General features: G+C 41.4%; 2 long non-coding RNA genes and 1 pseudogene across 2 annotated transcripts; 2 read left to right on the top strand and 1 right to left on the bottom strand.

The window, feature by feature from the left end:
- Nucleotides 1-7: 7 nt before the first annotated feature.
- On the top strand, nucleotides 8-7794 carry LOC115108002 (asparagine synthetase domain-containing protein 1-like; annotated as a pseudogene).
- LOC115108015 (uncharacterized) lies at nucleotides 6618-11961 on the bottom strand. The gene is made up of 3 exons (XR_003860288.2): nucleotides 10890-11961; nucleotides 7177-7244; nucleotides 6618-7004 (listed from the first exon to the last, which is right to left on the bottom strand). It is a non-coding gene; the product is annotated as an uncharacterized LOC115108015 (long non-coding RNA).
- LOC115108011 (uncharacterized) lies at nucleotides 8236-17524 on the top strand. Its single transcript, XR_003860287.2, has 4 exons — nucleotides 8236-8467; nucleotides 13022-13154; nucleotides 17005-17053; nucleotides 17148-17524. It is a non-coding gene; the product is annotated as an uncharacterized LOC115108011 (long non-coding RNA).
- The last annotated feature ends 82 nt before the right edge of the window (nucleotides 17525-17606 follow it).

The following is a 17606-nucleotide window of genomic DNA, read 5'->3' as shown; positions in this document are numbered from 1 at the left end:
CTGTTGTATGCTGGAGAAGAGTATGCAGGAACACCTAAGGAATAGAGGGCCTAACTCCAGTCGTATCACCAAAAAAGCTTCAAATCCCCACTACCAGTGTCTGTTCTCTGCTCGTGTACTTCACATGAGATTGACTTTCACCTCAGCCAGCACAAGACAGTAACAGGAATGTATTGATGTGGAACCAATATGTTTTTGGTGGACTGTCATTGAGACCAGAAGATAATGACACTGATGTTATTGGCCACCATCTCTCAGCCTGTGACAGCCCTACAGAGATCCTGTCTGTCCTGGCCAAACCTTGTGGACCCTGGACTTTTACCTATTACCAACAGGCAATAGGCACTATCTCTGGTTTAGGAGAGACGTCTTTGGCCGGCGAAGCTTGCTTTGGCAATATGCCGCTGAGGAGAAGTCTTTCACTCTGACGTCTGTGGCTGCCCATCTCCCTGGCTCTGACAGACCACCATAGTGGCAAGAGGTTCCAGCAGTAGGTGTTTACAGAATTGACCTTTGCAGAGTCTGGCTCTTTGACCTTTGAAGTTTATCCATGGGTTCACGCAGGTGAGAGTCTGTCATCTATTAGTCAGGAATCCAAGTTGGAGGGTATCCCCAGGAACACCTCAGCAGTGATGAACAATTCAGGTCTCTCCCTAATTAATTCTCCCTAACCTCTCCGGTTTGCTCACTGAACATGATAATCCCTCAGTTGTCAAAGGAGTAAGAACATGATCCGAGCTCAAAAGCCTCAGTTAAAGACCCGGAGGTGTTGCTGGAGTCTGATGATAGAACGTTTGTGGTGAATAGTCTTATTGATGTTCTCAGTGAGGCAGTATGGAGTAAAGGTCGACCGATTATGATTTGTCAACGCCGATACCGATTATTGGAGGACCAAAAAAAGCTGCTGCCGATTTATCGGCCGATTTCTATATATATATTTGTAATAATGACAATTACAACAATACTGAATGAACGATGAACACTTTTATTTTAACTTAATATAATACATCAATAAAATCAATTTAGCCTCAAATAAATAATGAAACATGTTCCATTTGGTTTAATAATGCAAAAACAAAGTGTTGGAGAAGAAAGTAAAAGTGAAATATGTGCCATGTAAAAAAGCTAACGTAAGTTCCTTGCTCAGAACATGAGAACATATGAAAGCTGGTGGTTCCTTTTAACATGAGTCTTCAATATTCCCAGGTAAGAAGTTTTAGGTTGTAGTTATTATAGGACTATTTCTCTCTATACAATTTGTATTTCATATACCTTTGACTATTGGATGTTCTAATAGGCACTTTAGTATTGCCAACCTAATCTCGGGAGTTGATAGGCTTGAAGTCATTAACAGCGCAATGCTTGAAGCATTGCGAAGAGCTGCTGGCAAACGCTGTAAAGTGCCGTTTGAATGAATGCTTACGAGCCTGCTGCTGCCTACCACCGCTCAGTCAGACTGCTCTATCAAATTATAGACTTAATTATAATATAATAACACACAGAAATACAAGCCTTAGGTCATTAATATGGTCAAATCCGTAAACTATCATTTCGAAAACAAAGCGTTTATTCTTTCAGTGAAATACAAAACTGTTCCATATTTTATCTTACGGGTGGCATCCATAAGTCTAAATATTGCTGTTACATTGCACAACCTTCAATGTTATGTCATATGTCATGAAAGAGCTGCAAAACCTAGACCCGTACAAATCAGCTGGGCTTGACAATCTGGACCCTCTATTTCTGAAACTATCTGCCGCCATTGTCGCAACCCTTATTACCAGCCTGTTCAACCTCTCTTTCATATCGTCTGAGATCCCCAAGGATTGGAAAGCTGCCGCAGTCATCCCCCTCTTCAAAGGGGGAGACACCCTGGACCCAAACTGCTATAGACTTATATCCATCCTGCCCTGCCTATCTAAGGTCTTCGAAAGCCAAGTCAACAAACAGGTCACTGACCATCTCGAATCCCACCGTACCTTCTCCGCTGTGCAATCTGGTTTCCAAGCCGGTCACGGGTGCACCTCAGCCACGCTCAAGGTACTAAACGATATCATAACCGCCATCGATAAAAGACAGTACTGTGCAGCCGTCTTCATCGACCTCGCCAAGGCTTTCGACTCTGTCAATCACCATATTCTTATCGGCAAACTCAATAGCCTCGGTTTCTCGGATGACTGCCTTGCCTGGTTCACCAATTACTTTGCAGACAGAGTTCAGTGTGTCAAATCGGAGGGCATGCTGTCCGGTCCTCTGGCAGTCTCTATGGGGGTGCCACAGGGTTCAATTCTCGGGCCGACTCTTTTCTCTGTATATATCAATGATGTTGCTCTTGCTGCGGGCGATTCCCTGATCCACCTCTACGCAGACGACACCATTCTATATACTTTCGGCCCGTCATTGGACACTGTGCTATCTAACCTCAAACGAGCTTCAATGCCATACAGCACTCCTTCCGTGGCCTCCAACTGCTCTTAAACGCGAGTAAAACCAAATGCATGCTTTTCAACCGATCGCTGCCTGCACCCGCATGCCCGACTAGCATCACCACCCTGGATGGTTCCGACCTTGAATATGTGGACATCTATAAGTACCTAGGTGTCTGGCTAGACTGCAAACTCTCCTTCCAGACTCACATCAAACATCTCCAATCGAAAATCAAATCAAGAGTCGGCTTTCTATTCCGCAACAAAGCCTCCTTCACTCACGCCGCCAAGCTTACCCTAGTAAAACTGACTATCCTACCGATCCTCGACTTCGGCGATGTCATCTACAAAATGGCTTCCAACACTCTACTCAGCAAACTGGATGCAGTCTATCACAGTGCCATCCGTTTTGTCACCAAAGCACCTTATACCACCCACCACTGCGACTTGTATGCTCTAGTCGGCTGGCCCTCGCTACATATTTGTCGCCAGACCCACTGGCTCCAGGTCATCTACAAGTCCATGCTAGGTAAAGCTCCGCCTTATCTCAGTTCACTGGTCACGATGGCAACACCCATCCGTAGCACGCGCTCCAGCAGGTGTATCTCACTGATCATCCCTAAAGCCAACACCTCATTTGGCCGCCTTCGTTCCAGTACTCTGCTGCCTGTGACTGGAACGAACTGCAAAATCGCTGAAGTTGGAGACTTTTATCTCCCTCACCAACTTCAAACATCAGCTATCCGAGCAGCTAACCGATCGCTGCAGCTGTACATAGTCTATTGGTAAATAGCCCACCCATTTTCACCTACCTCATTCCCATACTGTTTTTATACTGTTTTTTTATTTATTTTTTTATTTACTTTTCTGCTCTTTTGCACACCAATATCTCTACCTGTACATGACCATCTGATCATTTATCACTCCAGTGTTAATCTGCAAAATTGTATTATTCGCCTACCTCCTCATGCCTTTTGCACACATTGTATATAGACTGCCCATTTTTTTTCTACTGTGTTATTGACTTGTTAATTGTTTACTCCATGTGTAACTCTGTGTTGTCTGTTCACACTGCTATGCTTTATCTTGGCCAGGTCGCAGTTGCAAATGAGAACTTGTTCTCAACTAGCCTACCTGGTTAAATAAAGGTGAAATAAAAATAAAATAAAAATAATTACGTAATATTCTGGTAAATTAGTTCGCAACGAGCCAGGCGGCCCAAACTGTTGCATATACCCTGACTGTGTGCAATGAACGCAAGAGAAGTGACACAATTTCCCTAGTTTAATATTATACTTCTGTGTATAGATTTTAAGAAAGGCATTGATATTTATCGTTAGTTACATTCGTGCAACGATTGTTCTTTTTTTTTAAATGTGCTTTTGTTAAATCCTCCCCCGTTTGGCAAAGTTTTCTGTCTTTGTTAGGAAGAAATAGTCTTCACACAGTTCGCAACGAGCCAGGCGGCCCAAACTGCTGCATATACCCTGACTCTGTTGCACAGAACGCAAGAGAAGTGACACAATTTACCTAGTTAAAAGAAATTCATGTTAGCAGGCAATATTAACTAAATATGCAGGTTTAAAAATATATACTTGTGTATTGATTTTAAGAAAGGCGTTGATGTTTATGGTTAGGTACACATTGGTGCAACGACAGTGCTTTTTTCGCGAATGCGCTTGTTAAATCACCCGTTTTGGCGATGATAAATGATAAATTAACAGGCACCGCATCGATTATATGCAACGCAGGACAAGCTAGATAAACTTGTAATATCATCAACCATGTGTAGTTAACTAGTGATTATGTTAAGATTGATTGTTTTTTATAAGATACGTTTAATGCTAGCTAGCACCTTACCTTGGTTCCTTGCTGTACGCGCATAACAAGTAGTCAGTGTGCCACGCAGTCTCCTCGTTTAGTGCAATGTAATCTGCCATGATCGGTGTCCAAAAATGGCGATTACCGATTGTTATGAAAACTTGAAATCGGCCATACCGATTAATCGGTCGACCTCTAGTATGGAGGCATGTGCAGTGTCTTCTCTTTGATACACTGGTGACATCACCACCGACCAATGACGAAGCGGCAATTGCCATAATTTCCTTGATTCCATGATTCTGGCTGACTGCCACATCCCAACCCACCAACCAATTGACCTTCTGAATGTGGCATTCAAACTGCAAGAACCAAAGGTGCTGAAGGAGTCTACCAAGAAAAGCAAAAAGCACAAATCAAAGCCCATGGATTCTAAAACGGACGTTGCTGATTCCCATGTGTATAGCCCCTTTGACATACCAGACAGGATCACTGGCAGAGCAGGCCTGCAAGAGCTTCAGCACTTGAGAGAAAATTGAATTATGTTGAAATCAACGTCCCTCGGGAGTTGCAGAAAACTCGCCAAGATCTCATCTGTCACCTGGTGCACCCATTGGATACTGTGCTTGATGACAGCATTGGATGTGCTGTGTGGTTTGCAGCGAAAGGAACCGGCTTCTTTACAGAAGGCAACAAACCGATGGGGGGTTCACTTCATCTGCCAAGGTACAGTATCACTGATGTGTTTGTCTTGTCCTTTTTATAGATTTTTTTATTCTACCTTTATTTAACTAGGCAAGTCAGTTAAGAACAAATTCTTATGACGACCTAGGAACAGTGGGTTAACTGCCTTGTTCAGGGGCAGAACGACAGATTTTTACTTTGTCAGCTCGGGGATTCTTGCAACCTTCCGGTTACTAGTCCAACACTCTAACCACTAGGCTACCTGCCGCCCCTTTGTAGATCACATGGGTAAAGTAAGAAGGAACATGCCATTTAGATGTGAATAAAGTATTTTCCTTTTTTGAGAAAATTATGCTAGCTTGGGCGTGGTGTAAATTCGATCAACAGTATGTAGGCCTAATCGAACCACTGCTCTGTCTGCAAGTGGCTTTGACAGGTTTTGGAGCCAATGAGCAGAAGGCAGGGTACTCCAGACACAGAGTCCGCTTCAAGACCTCTGGGTAGTCGGGTCTGGTCCAAGAGCTGGCCATGGAGCTGGGCAGAATTTCTACAAGGAATCTAATTTCGAGATGACAGAATCATAGCGGACCATGGGAAGGAGGCTAGGCAAGTACTGAATAGGACACTAAGAAATAACATTTGTTTTCGTTTTAGTGATTAATGCCCATTTATTACCACCAATTTAAAATGTTGATTTGAGTCACACCAGTCTGTCGTCACAGTTTCTGTCCTTCTTCAGTGGCAAGCAGATTTTCCATTATTAAAAAAATAGGAACACAGAAAGAGGCCATGAGTAACTTGATCAAAAAGAAAGGCACAGATTCACCTATAGGGTTAGGGCTAAAAAGGGAATTAATATTATTTTATACTAATACAATTGCTCAGAGAAAGAGTTTTTGTTTAACCCTTTACACTTGTGGAAATTGGCCTATATGGATGGGGCTGCATTTAAATGTTTCTTACAGAAGAAATATGAGAAGCATATGCATAACCATCGTAGCAATTGAAAGGGAACAGTTTAGAGATAATGGGAAAATTATTAGACCAAAGGTGAGTACACAACCGTTCACCTGACAAGTCTGAATCCAAACACTACACTGTTGATTTTATGTGCATTTTTAATTTACTGTGCTTTTCGCCGCATTTGTTGATGACGAAATCGGAAAATACTCTGGATACATTCAGTAACTTTAAGACTATTACTGGAAAATGTGGGATAGATGCAACACAAGACAAAACATTTACAAGGGTTTGAGTGAGAGGACTAACTCGTGTCTCCAAGTGGCCACACACCTCTCCAAAGTGGGCACAGTTCCTAAGTAATTTCAATGCACTTGATTTACTCAAGGAAAGAGTTCAACTAAAAGCTACTTTTTTTTTGTTGCTCTATTAGCATTGCCATTGAGGAACTGAAGCAATCGCACATGCTATATTTATTTGTTGGTTTTGTATAGGCTTCCCTATTTGGACGAGGATGTGGTGTGTTTCCTGAATGTCCTGCCAGTGTCCGAGAAGGCAGATTTGTCGGGAGGAACTACTACTGAGGCTGGCTGCCAAGGAGCTGGGCCTTGGGAACTTTGCTCTACTCCCTAAGAGAGCCATGCAGTTTGGTGCCCGCATCGCAAAGAGGAAAAACAGCCATGGGAAGGCGTCAGACAAGTGCAAGAGACTCCTCACAACTTAGGTCAGCAGAACATTTAATCAGGAATGTTATCTTTGTTCACTGTATTGACATAAGCCAACTAAGTCATGCTTGTAATTCGGGTCACAGTGAGCCACAGTATCAACAGAAATGTTTTAATTCATTTGAATACATTTACTCTTGATATGTTTTTGTAATAGTCAAAGTTGCTGTTTTCTTCACATTGTCAATCTCACACATGCACCTGAGTAAGCTATATTGTGTAAGACTTCACATCTTGAAGGTCTTCTCTGAAGTACCAGTCACGTTAAACATAGGAAGGAAGGTTTCCCACACCTTGAAGATCTTCTCTGAAGTACCAGTCACGTTAAACATAGGAAGCAAGGTTTCCCACATCAAAACGGCCAGAAATCTGATGAATATACACAGGCTTTCTGTAGAGGGAAAAGGAAATGTGTGCTTAGAGAATGCATTGTTTTTACATCCATGAATGTTGACCATCAATCTTAAATAGTACCTTGAAATGAGCCTTGACAAAAAAGTTTCAAATCCATTAAGTTAATGATTGATTACCAGCACAAATTAAGGAAATTACAAACTGTTTACCTTCTTTCCATCAAGAAAAGCATCCTCCAATAAAGGCTTTTCTTGGAAAACATGTAGAAACAAGGACACTGCAAAAAAAAAAAAGGAGGCCTAACTTAATAATGAGGGCGGCCACATTCCATACAGATGAATATGTACACACTGTAGAAAGTTAGGAGGGTTATTTATCAAGTAGAATGTGGTTTGCTCTTATCAGCAAAAAGATTACTCGATCCCAGTTTGATCCCTTATAACATTAGCCAAAGTGTCACGCCCTGACCTGAGTATTCTTTGTTTTCTTTATATATTTTGGTTAGGTCAGGGTGTGACATGGGTGATGTATGTGTTTGGTACTGTCTAGGCGTTATGTAGGTTTATGGGGTTGTTTACCATGTAGGTGTTTATGTATGTCTATGGTTGCCTAGATTGTTTCTCAATTAGAGGCAGCTGTTTATCATTGTCTCTGATTGGGAACCATATTTAGGCAGCCATCTTCTTTGGGTATTTCGTGGGTTATTGTCTATGTGATGTTGCATGTTTGCACTCAGTTTTGATAGCGGTCACGTTCGTCTTGTTATTTTGTTTGTTTAGTGTACTTCGTGGTTTTTCGTCTTTCATAAAAAAGATGAATTCACATCACCCCGTGCTTTGGTCTCCTAACTACGACGATCGTGACACAAAGGTTTATCTGTGACTTCTGTCTTTTTAATGTTGCAATTATAAACCTTCCGAGGGTAAAACAAGTCATAGCTAGGAAGTTGGTTATATTGTAGGGAGGGACAGTAAAGTGTTAGAATGCACTTATTACTCTTCTAGATTTGGTCTCAGAGGGAAGGGGTTTCTCAATTCATATAGAGCACCTGAAGGTTTCCATTCACCTCAAAAATACCATGCTTCTGTGTGTCTATGGGAGCAAAGACCGATTTTGTTCTTAAATAAAGTTGGCTACATGTAGGCTTATATGTAATATTATTTATTACATGTAATAAATCATTCACAAATCTTATCCCTTTGGAGATATGCTTCAAACAAGTCATGTGTGATTGATGCAAAGTTATAAAGGTTTAAGTGTACATCATCTCTCGTGGACAGACTACGTAAACATATGGTGCCGTAGATCTGTCACGAGACAACGGGATGCGTGAGATATCGATCAGCTTTAGTTCCAGAGCGGATTTAACACCATTGCTAGGACCTGCATTCGCCTATAAACATTTCCCGTACTTGCCAGATGGGTATTTCCACCTACACGGTGGGATTTAAGTTTGACGTCGGAAGCCGTCAGTTAGAGGAAGTCTCTGAGGAAACAAAGGTAAAGGTTTGGATTCACTTCAAATTTACGAGTGAGCCGTCGCAAGCCACTGAACATACTTATCTACTTATTGACTCAAGACATATCATTTTTTTTTTTTATTAACTTGTAAAGATCTCTAAAAACAGAATTCACCTTTTATATTATGGGGTATTGTGTGTAGTAGATCAGTGACACAACATTTACTTTTAATAATGGCTTAATTCGGGCTGAAACAAGCACATTTGGAAAAAGTCAAGCGGTGTGAATACTTTCTGGGGTGTTTTAGCCACAATGGAGCACGTAATGAGTGTTAAAGGTAAACTAATTCTGCAATAGAATCTAATTATCGACAGACCCTAAAGTAGCTTTCCTATACTTCAGGAGTAGAGTTGCAAAGGGAGGGTATAATATTGGAAATTCCAAGTAAACTACCAGAATATATCACAAGACATCTAGTGGCCCTTTTAGGTACTTCAGATTATCACAGGTGTCTGTAATTATCTCTGGCCCTCTGTCAGGTGTAACGTCAAATAATGAAATGAAATGATAAAATTACAAAGCTGTAAAACATTATCCTAAATATAAACTGTTATGTTTGTTCCTTGTATAATGACAAACTGGGGCGTAGGTTTAACTACATATACTTCAGCTAGAAAACTCCATGTTTAGCCATGAAAGGCATTCTTTAACCATCCGCCTCCCGCATAGCCTGCTGGGTAAAGTAGTCTAAATGTTATTAACACATAACAACACATAAACCATCTACGTTGTGAATACCATTGGTGTTTAATATGAGTATGCTTTTTTCTTCAACATTTTTCTATGTCAATATGTTATTGTTAATGTTTTGGCGTCAAACTGGTGGCAGTTGTGAAAAAAGTCAATAGTTGGACAGAGGTAATTGAAAATAGTGCCATTGTTGATTTAGATGCTTTTTTTTCATGAATTAGGCTATTTTTCTCTTGAACCATATGGTTTATCTACTAGAAACTCATGGACAATATGGACACAAAGTTATTCAAGTATATATTACCAAAATTACCAAAATTCCGGTGACTTTGGTAAATTATTGGTAGCTTTGCAACCCTATTCAGGAGGAATCCTGGAGCTGATGCGTAGCGCAAGGCCAGCACTGCAGTGTATGGCTGCTAGCTTGGTGGTGTCACATTTGAAAAAACGCTTGTGTTTGAGGCCCTGGGGCCTCATTTATCAAAGGTGCATGTGCACAAAAAATACTCTAAACCTTGATAAATGAGGCCCCTGATGCGCTACAGTGCCATGCCGGTGCTGGTCAATCTCCTTGGCAGCCAGCAGGCCATGCTCCACTTCCGCTGTGCCTGGTCAGGAACAGCGACCAGTACCAGTCCCTCATAGCCCAGCAGGTTAGTACTGTTTAACCAATGTCTTGTGTGTGTGTTTGCATGTTTGACCATTCCTGTGTGCTTGTTTGTGTGTGTATCTAGGGTGGGTGGCTCCATTGGTGAGGCTCCTGGCAGCGAAACAGTTAATTCAGCCTCATGTACTTCCTTTAAAAAAAACATAGCTGATATGGCTGACTTGTTTAAACAAATGTGGTTTCTATTGACAATTGAGATGTACAAACTATAGCATAAGGGGACGACGAGCGGCTAAGAGGCAATCTGTAATTTTGATGAAGACATTAATGAGCGAGTTAGGACGGTAATTTAACTATTTGTTCAGCATTTTTTAAATGTACAGCGACAGAATTCAGAGCATGTGCTGTTCTGTGACAGAAAAATTATGTATTCACCTTATTTGTTGGATATGTAACACCATTATTCACCTAAACAGTGAGATATTTCTGAGATATTTCTGTCCTGCTAGTGCTGAGTTTTATGTTGTCCACTCTAGTTTCCTGGTGATAAAACCTACAGCTATCATTCCAGTGACAGGATGTGGGGTGGTTGTAACACGGATAGAGAGGAGTAGAACAAAGGCCTCAATGGTTCTTAGACATCCTGGCCTGGGAAAATAGGCCAGGGTCGGGGGTTAAGATAACGCCGGTCTCATTATTGCAATAATTAATTGATATTAAATAAAGATGATTGTTTGACGAAATGACCAAGTCTCTCAGTACTTAATTTCCACGACAGTTCTTACACTATTCTCCCTGTACACCAAGTCAGAACCATAGGATAAATAAAAGGGGCATATGAGCAGAGAAGGAAAGCTCTTACAATATTCAATGATTACATTTCTCTAAAACAGCCTATAGGCTACATGTGCACCACCAAGTCAGAACGGTAGTTGAAATTAAGAGGGGGGGAAAAGGGACCAAATTACTAGGGTGAGGCACATGAGCTACAATCAGCTTACTACACAACATACACTTAGTATTACTTTATTAGCTACTGTATACACATCTCCCTGGTATATTACATAATTCATGAAGCATCATACAATACAGTTTTGGACTCACCTTGCTGTGTTCACTTGAACAGGTCCTTCATGAGCAAATTTGGTCATCAAAGTCTGGCATTCTCTGGATTGATGGTGCGTCCAAGATGACTGGGAACTCTGGGGGGAAAAACAAGGTCAAATTACGATGACGTTGGAGCTCTAGAAAGAGGCCTGAGTTCCCGACTTGCAATACCGATTTGGATGACCGTTCAATTCCGAGTTCCCAGCTGTCTTGAACTCACTGAAGTCAGATTTCAAGGTTCTGAGTTTCCAGTTGTTTTGATGGCAGAAGTCATGCTGAATTGACAGCATGGCCAACGTTGAATGTTTATCCTTTTAAGTTTGGAAAAGAGACCCTTAAACCCAGACTTGGAACTACAAACCCACTCCACTGAATAGCAGGCTAGGGATTGCTTTGCAATGCTTCCAGTTAGCCACTAATTCCTTCCAAACCACTCATTGTTGAATTTGCGATTTCCTACTTGTTGTGTAATGTTTATGTCCAATGGCCCATGAGTACCGATACGTTTTATCTGTCATTTCTCTTTATATGACACGGATGAAAAAGCACTTGCCTGTAGATTGTAAACTTGATTCATGATGATGACTGCTAGCTAAGATTTTGAAAGTATGATGTTGACATGATCAGTCCAATCAAAGCTAGTGTAGAAATAACATGATTTGACAATTTTATCTGTGGCCAATGACCTTGAGGCTTCTTGGATGGGCACTTCTAATGTAACTCTAATGCAGCACCCAAGGGGCTTGAATTTTCGAGCTCTACCCTTAGATTTAGCGGTGATGTAGTGTCCCCATGAGTGACAGAACACTGAGCCAATCCCGGCACAACTAGAAAACATTACCCAATCATGGCGCAACTAGAGAACATTACCAACCTCTACGCTCTGTATTTTCCGCTGGCTGCTCAACCACCACAGAAAGCACTGAACTGGGCTGAAACAGCTGCCTTACTCAAGAAAGCAAAAAAGGGACCATGGCTTTATTAACTCAATGATTATTTTTTTTTAAATATTGTTTAGAAACTGATATGTGACACATATTAATGTCAAAATAACATGCAAAACAGGCAACCCCCCTCCCCCACCAAAAAACACCTGCCCTGAATGATGGATAATGGGATGTTTCTCAATATGCATACTACTGTGCTTCACACTCTCATGCTCCAAGTGCATTTTCAGAGGACTCTCTTGAGTACGTTCTTGAGAGGACAAGAGGGTGGAGAACATATAAAACCTTACATTTGAGAAGCACTTGTTCTTCCCCTACTGTAGTATCTCACACTGCATCTGCCCATTCACTGAAACTTCTTCCAGCTAGGACAATGGCAACAATAGAAATGAAACAAGCAATTGTTTTACTTCATAATTATCAGCTAGTTATAAGTGAGTCACTGTAATCTAGCTAGACAGCTAGCTACTTAAACAAGCAAAAATGACCTAAAACTAATGTTAAGCAAGGTACAGTGGATGTCAATTATCCGTGGGTACAAACTGATATTTGACACACATTAATGTCAAAATAACATGCAAAACAGGCAACCCCCTAGTTTATAATTATTTGTGGCTAGCCAACTCACCCATTATCTGAACCTTCCTTCTTCTAGCCAGGACAATGGCAGTAGAGATGAAACAACAAATACACAAAGCAAATGTTTTATTTCATTCCTATCAGCTAGCTATAGGTGAATCGTAATAATGTAGCTAACCAGATAGTATAACAGGCAAAAATGACCTAAAACCAATGTTATCCAAGGTATATGTAAATTATTTGTGGGTAGCTAGCTAACAATTATTTGTGGCTAGCTAACAATAGTAGCCAGTTATCTCTATTGACTTACAATGGGCTTGTAACCTATGCACTCTACGGTGGATATTGTAGGCAGGAAACAATGCCCAAATTAACATATAATGTATTTAATATATCATGTATTTATTAACACTCTGGTAGCACTTCAGCACAGTACTTTAAGTTGTCCCCTCGGCAGTGTTCAGGGTTGAGTTCAGTAGGGCACACAGTATCAAACAGTTTCGTCACAGAAAATCAAAATGTGTTATTATGAGACAAATTCAGGTAGTACCTCCCTGTTTTAATTTGTTTCTAAACGTTTTCTCCCTACTAAATGTGACCCAGGTGGAGGTGAGGTAGCAGGGTGCCGTCTCTCTGTGGACCTTGGTAAGACACACTATGAAATGGCAGAGCATATCGGCTACAACTCTATCCTGGAGCTCATCCTCTCCTCCTCGCGACAGGGTGCAATATGTCGGTAGGTTCCTTAAACTCCAATTCCAACACTTTTGTTTTAAATGCCACCCCTCTGTACTTGCCAGAATTTTCACGCAAAATAAGTCCCTTACACCAAGGTAATCTTTCTTAAAAGAGGACTCCTCGGCAGAGCAAAGGTTAAGTGACACTCATCAGTTCATGGACAGAGTTGGCTCGCTAACAAGCTAACGTCAAGCTTTTCCAGACAACATTTAATTCGTTCAGGGGGATGCCCTCTCTAGGGATCGATGAAACGAAACACAGAGCGTCGTAAAACAACGCTACTTCCATGTGCCGTTGACAGGCAATGCAGATTAATGATTGACTGTACTGTGGACATGCACCCTGAGATTTGTGCTGGAGCGAGGCCTGCCTCTGTCACCGCAAGTCAAGCCACCTCCTGCCCCCAGACGGCTTTCCTCTGCTAGACTCATCACCCCCAGCCAGAGCACAGGAAGGCATGTAGCCAGGAATGTCTACCTTGAAAAGAAGAGGAACACAATCCTAAACAATACTGACTGTTCCAAATGTTTCGATATCCTAAAGTTGATTTGGAAGAACTGGGATATCAGTTGAAATGGGATGGGTGTTCACTGTTTTGTTGTGTATCCGAATGCTTACTTCTAACTCCCTGAATAGATGTTTTCTTTTTCCTGTAACATGGCAACAGCCTCTAGTCTTCCCTCAGGTCCCCTGTCTGTCACACACGTCTACAGAGAATCTGTACAGCAGCATCTGAAATAGTAACTGTCCAGACAAGACAACAGATGGTTCTTTTTATTCCAGCCTTTTTCAGGATAAATGTCTGTTCTCTTAATTAGAGAGACAAAATTAGGTTAACGATGTGGAAATGGTAACTTACATTTCTACGTGAATTTAGTCAGGTTGTCCAAAAAGTGACATATTACACCTTTTAATGTACAGCTTGAATTATATGTAACACTTTACTTGAACCCTCTTACACAAGTTCTACATAACGCCATCCTAGTAATGACAGAACAGTCACGACAGGTGATGTCATCTTATTGGCCTAGCGACTAACTTTACACTATGCTAACCCATTGTTATTAGGGTCAGGTAATTGGCAAGGCATTACACTAGCGAACTAGCTTACCCTGGTCATATTTTCCTTGACAGTTTCATGAGGTGACAGATGGCATCAACTTATGCCCTCATCCTGTCATCTTCACACGGATCTTCACACGGTCACCACTGCTGGCCGATATGCAACAAAGGCATCACTCACATCCCGCAACTGCCAATTGTCAAATGTTGTGTGGAGGTGTTAGATATAGTCAGGCCAGAGATGGCCCTTACGTAGCCCTTATGATTCAAGTCAAGATTTACCTACGATTCATGTTGGTAAAGTGTAACCAAATAGTATTGTGTTTCAAGCTGCCAGGCAGTTATAGCGCAATCTGAGCCACCTGGACAGGATGTGTAAAGAGAACAGAGTTCCACCACTGGTTCATCTACTACGGGTGTCCCGGACAACTAAGAGAACCCTCCTCAGTGTTATACGAGCCCTGGGCATCCTGTGTGTTGGTACGTACAGTTGAAGTCGGAAGTTTACACTTAGGTTGGAGTCATTAAAACTCGTTTTTCAACTACTCCACAAATTTCTTGTAAACAAACTATAGTTTTGGCAAATCATTTAGGACATTTACTTGTGCATGACAAGTCATTTTTGCAACAATTATTTACAGTTTCAAAAAATTCACTATCACATTTCCAGTGGGTCAGAAGTTTACATGCACTAAGTTGACTGTGCCTTTAAACAGCTTGGAGAATTCCAGAAAATTATGTCATGGCTTCTGATAGGCTAGTGACCGGAAGGTTGCAAGTTCAAACCCCCGAGCTGACAAAGGTACAAATCTGTCGTTCTGCCCCTGAACAAGCAGTTAACCCACTGTTCCTAGGCTGTCATTGAAAATAAGAATTTGTTCTTAACTGACTTGCCTGGTTAAATAAAGGTAAAATAAAATCAATTGGAGGTGTACCTGTGGATGTATTTCAAGGCCTACCTTCAAACTCAGTGCCTCTTTGCTTGACATCATGGGAAAATCTAAAGAAATCAGCCAAGACCTCAGAAAATAAAATTGTAGACCTCCATAATCTGGCTCATCCTTGGGAGAAATTTCCGAACGCCTGAAGGTACCACAGTCATCTGTACAAACAATAGTATGCAAGTATAAACACCATGGGACCACGTAGCCATACTGCTCAGGAAGGAGACGCTTTCTGTCTCCTAGAGATGAACGTACTTTAGTGCGAAAAGTGCAAATCAATCCCGGAACAACAGCAAAGGACCTTGTGGATACAAAAGTATCTATATCCACAGTAAAACGAGTCCTATATCGACAGCAAGGATGAAGCCACTGCTCCAAAACCGCCATAAAAAGCCAGACTACGGTTTGCAACTGCACATGGGGACAAAGATGGTACTTTTTGGAGAAATGTCCTCTGGTCTGATGAAACAAAAATAGAACTGTTTGGCCATAATGACCATCGTTATGTTTGGAGGAAAAAGGGGAAGGCTTGCAAGCCAAAGAACACCATTCCAACCATGAAGCACGGGGGTGGCAGCATCATGTTTTGGGGGTGCTTTGCTGCAGGAGGGACTGGTGCACTTCATAAAATAGTTGGCATCATGAGGGAGGAAAATTATGTGGACATATTGAAGCAACATCTCAAAACATCAGTCAGGAAGTTAAAGCTTGGTCACAAATGGATCTTCCAAATGACAATGACCCCAAGCATACTTCCAAAGTTGTGGCAAAATGGCTTAAGGACAACAAAGTCAAGGTATTGGAGTGGCCATCACAAAACCCTGCTCCTCAATCCTATAGAGAATTTGTGGGCAGAACTGAAAAAGCGTGTGCGAGCAAGAAGGCCTACAAACCTGACTCAGTTACACCAGCTCTGTCAGGAGGAATGGGCCAAAATTCACACAACTTATTCTGGGAAGCTTGTGGAAGGCTACCCGAAACGTTTGACCCAAGTTAAACAATTTAAAGGCAATGCTACCAAATACTAATTGAGTGTATGTAAACTTCTGACCCACTGGGAATGTGATGAAGAAATACAAGCTGAAATAAATAATTTTCTCTACTATTATTCTGACATTTCACATTCTTAAAATAAAGTGGTGATCCTAACTGACCTAAGACAGGGAATTTTTTCTTGGATTAAATGTCAGGAATTGTGAAAAACTGAGTTTAAATGTATTTGGCTAAGGTGTATGTAAACTTCCGACTTCAACTGTACATCCTCAGCAAGGCTCAATCTTTTTTTGAGAAACAGTACATTCACTCAAAGGTTTGCAGAAGTCATGCATTGGTATCAATGGGAGATTTGAGCAACCGTTTGTCATGTTATTACTTGACTATTTTGCCCATTACTGTTGTAACAGTGTTAGAGTAGTAACATGGCTTTCAGAGTTGACTTGGAAACAGGTCACAGTATACAATCTAATAATATACCATGACTTCTGGTTTATACTGCACATCACAGGAGGTTGGTGCCACCTTCATTGGGGAGGACAGGCTTGTGGTAATGACTGGAGCAGAATCAGTGGAATGGCATCAAATACATCAAACACATGGTGTCCAGGTGTTTGATGCTATTCCATTTGTTCCGTTCCGGCCATTATGATGAGCCGTTCTCCCCTCAGCAGCCTCCTGTGCTGTACATGTGTTTTTGAGTGCATGTTTCGTACATCTAATTTTAGGATTGACACAAACCAATAACCCAAACGGCCAGAGGGTCATAGCTGAGGAGCAAGCCATTCCAATGCTTTCACACATTTCTGGTTGGGATAACATCAATAATTTATGTCCTTTTCAACACAGTTTGAAGATAAATGGTGGCCCACCTGTTCCTCAGTGCAACAATAAAAAGGTACATTTTGTTATGTAGTAAAAATGCCCTACATTTGGTTTCATGATAAATCTCAATGTTTTTCATGATTGGCTTTGACTCCTATGTACATCAGGTGTGTCCAAAATGACAAGCTGCACTAATGGCCAGCTGGTGTCTGTAGGTCACTTTGGGCGGACCAGCTCGGCTCCAGCTCCAACGCCAGAGGAGCTGGACAGCCAACCCCAAGCTTAGGTTGTGGGGGACAGCCCACCCTGGATTCATTAAGGCTGGATGAAGACAGCCAGCAAAGACAGTGACCCTGGTGGTCAGTCTGGGATCTAACCTGACTGGGAACCAGCTTAACGTAGTGATCTTGTGACTCAGGGACTGAACTCAGAGAACCATTCTATTTATGTTCAAGATGAATATATTACATTATATTATTAATGGGAAAGAGTGACTTAATGGTCTAATATATAGGATGTAGTTTGAATAATAAAACAAAATGAAACAACCATTAACATAGTATGGAGTCATTTCTGCTAGGATGTACAGTATATCAAAGGTTTAATCATAAATGTTGAGAAATGTG

Source organism: Oncorhynchus nerka, linkage group LG3 (genome assembly GCF_034236695.1).
Source record: "Oncorhynchus nerka isolate Pitt River linkage group LG3, Oner_Uvic_2.0, whole genome shotgun sequence".
NCBI classification, from domain to species: domain Eukaryota; kingdom Metazoa; phylum Chordata; class Actinopteri; order Salmoniformes; family Salmonidae; genus Oncorhynchus; species Oncorhynchus nerka.
Note: the sequence above shows the minus strand (reverse complement) of the source record. Positions and strands in the feature narration are given on the sequence as shown.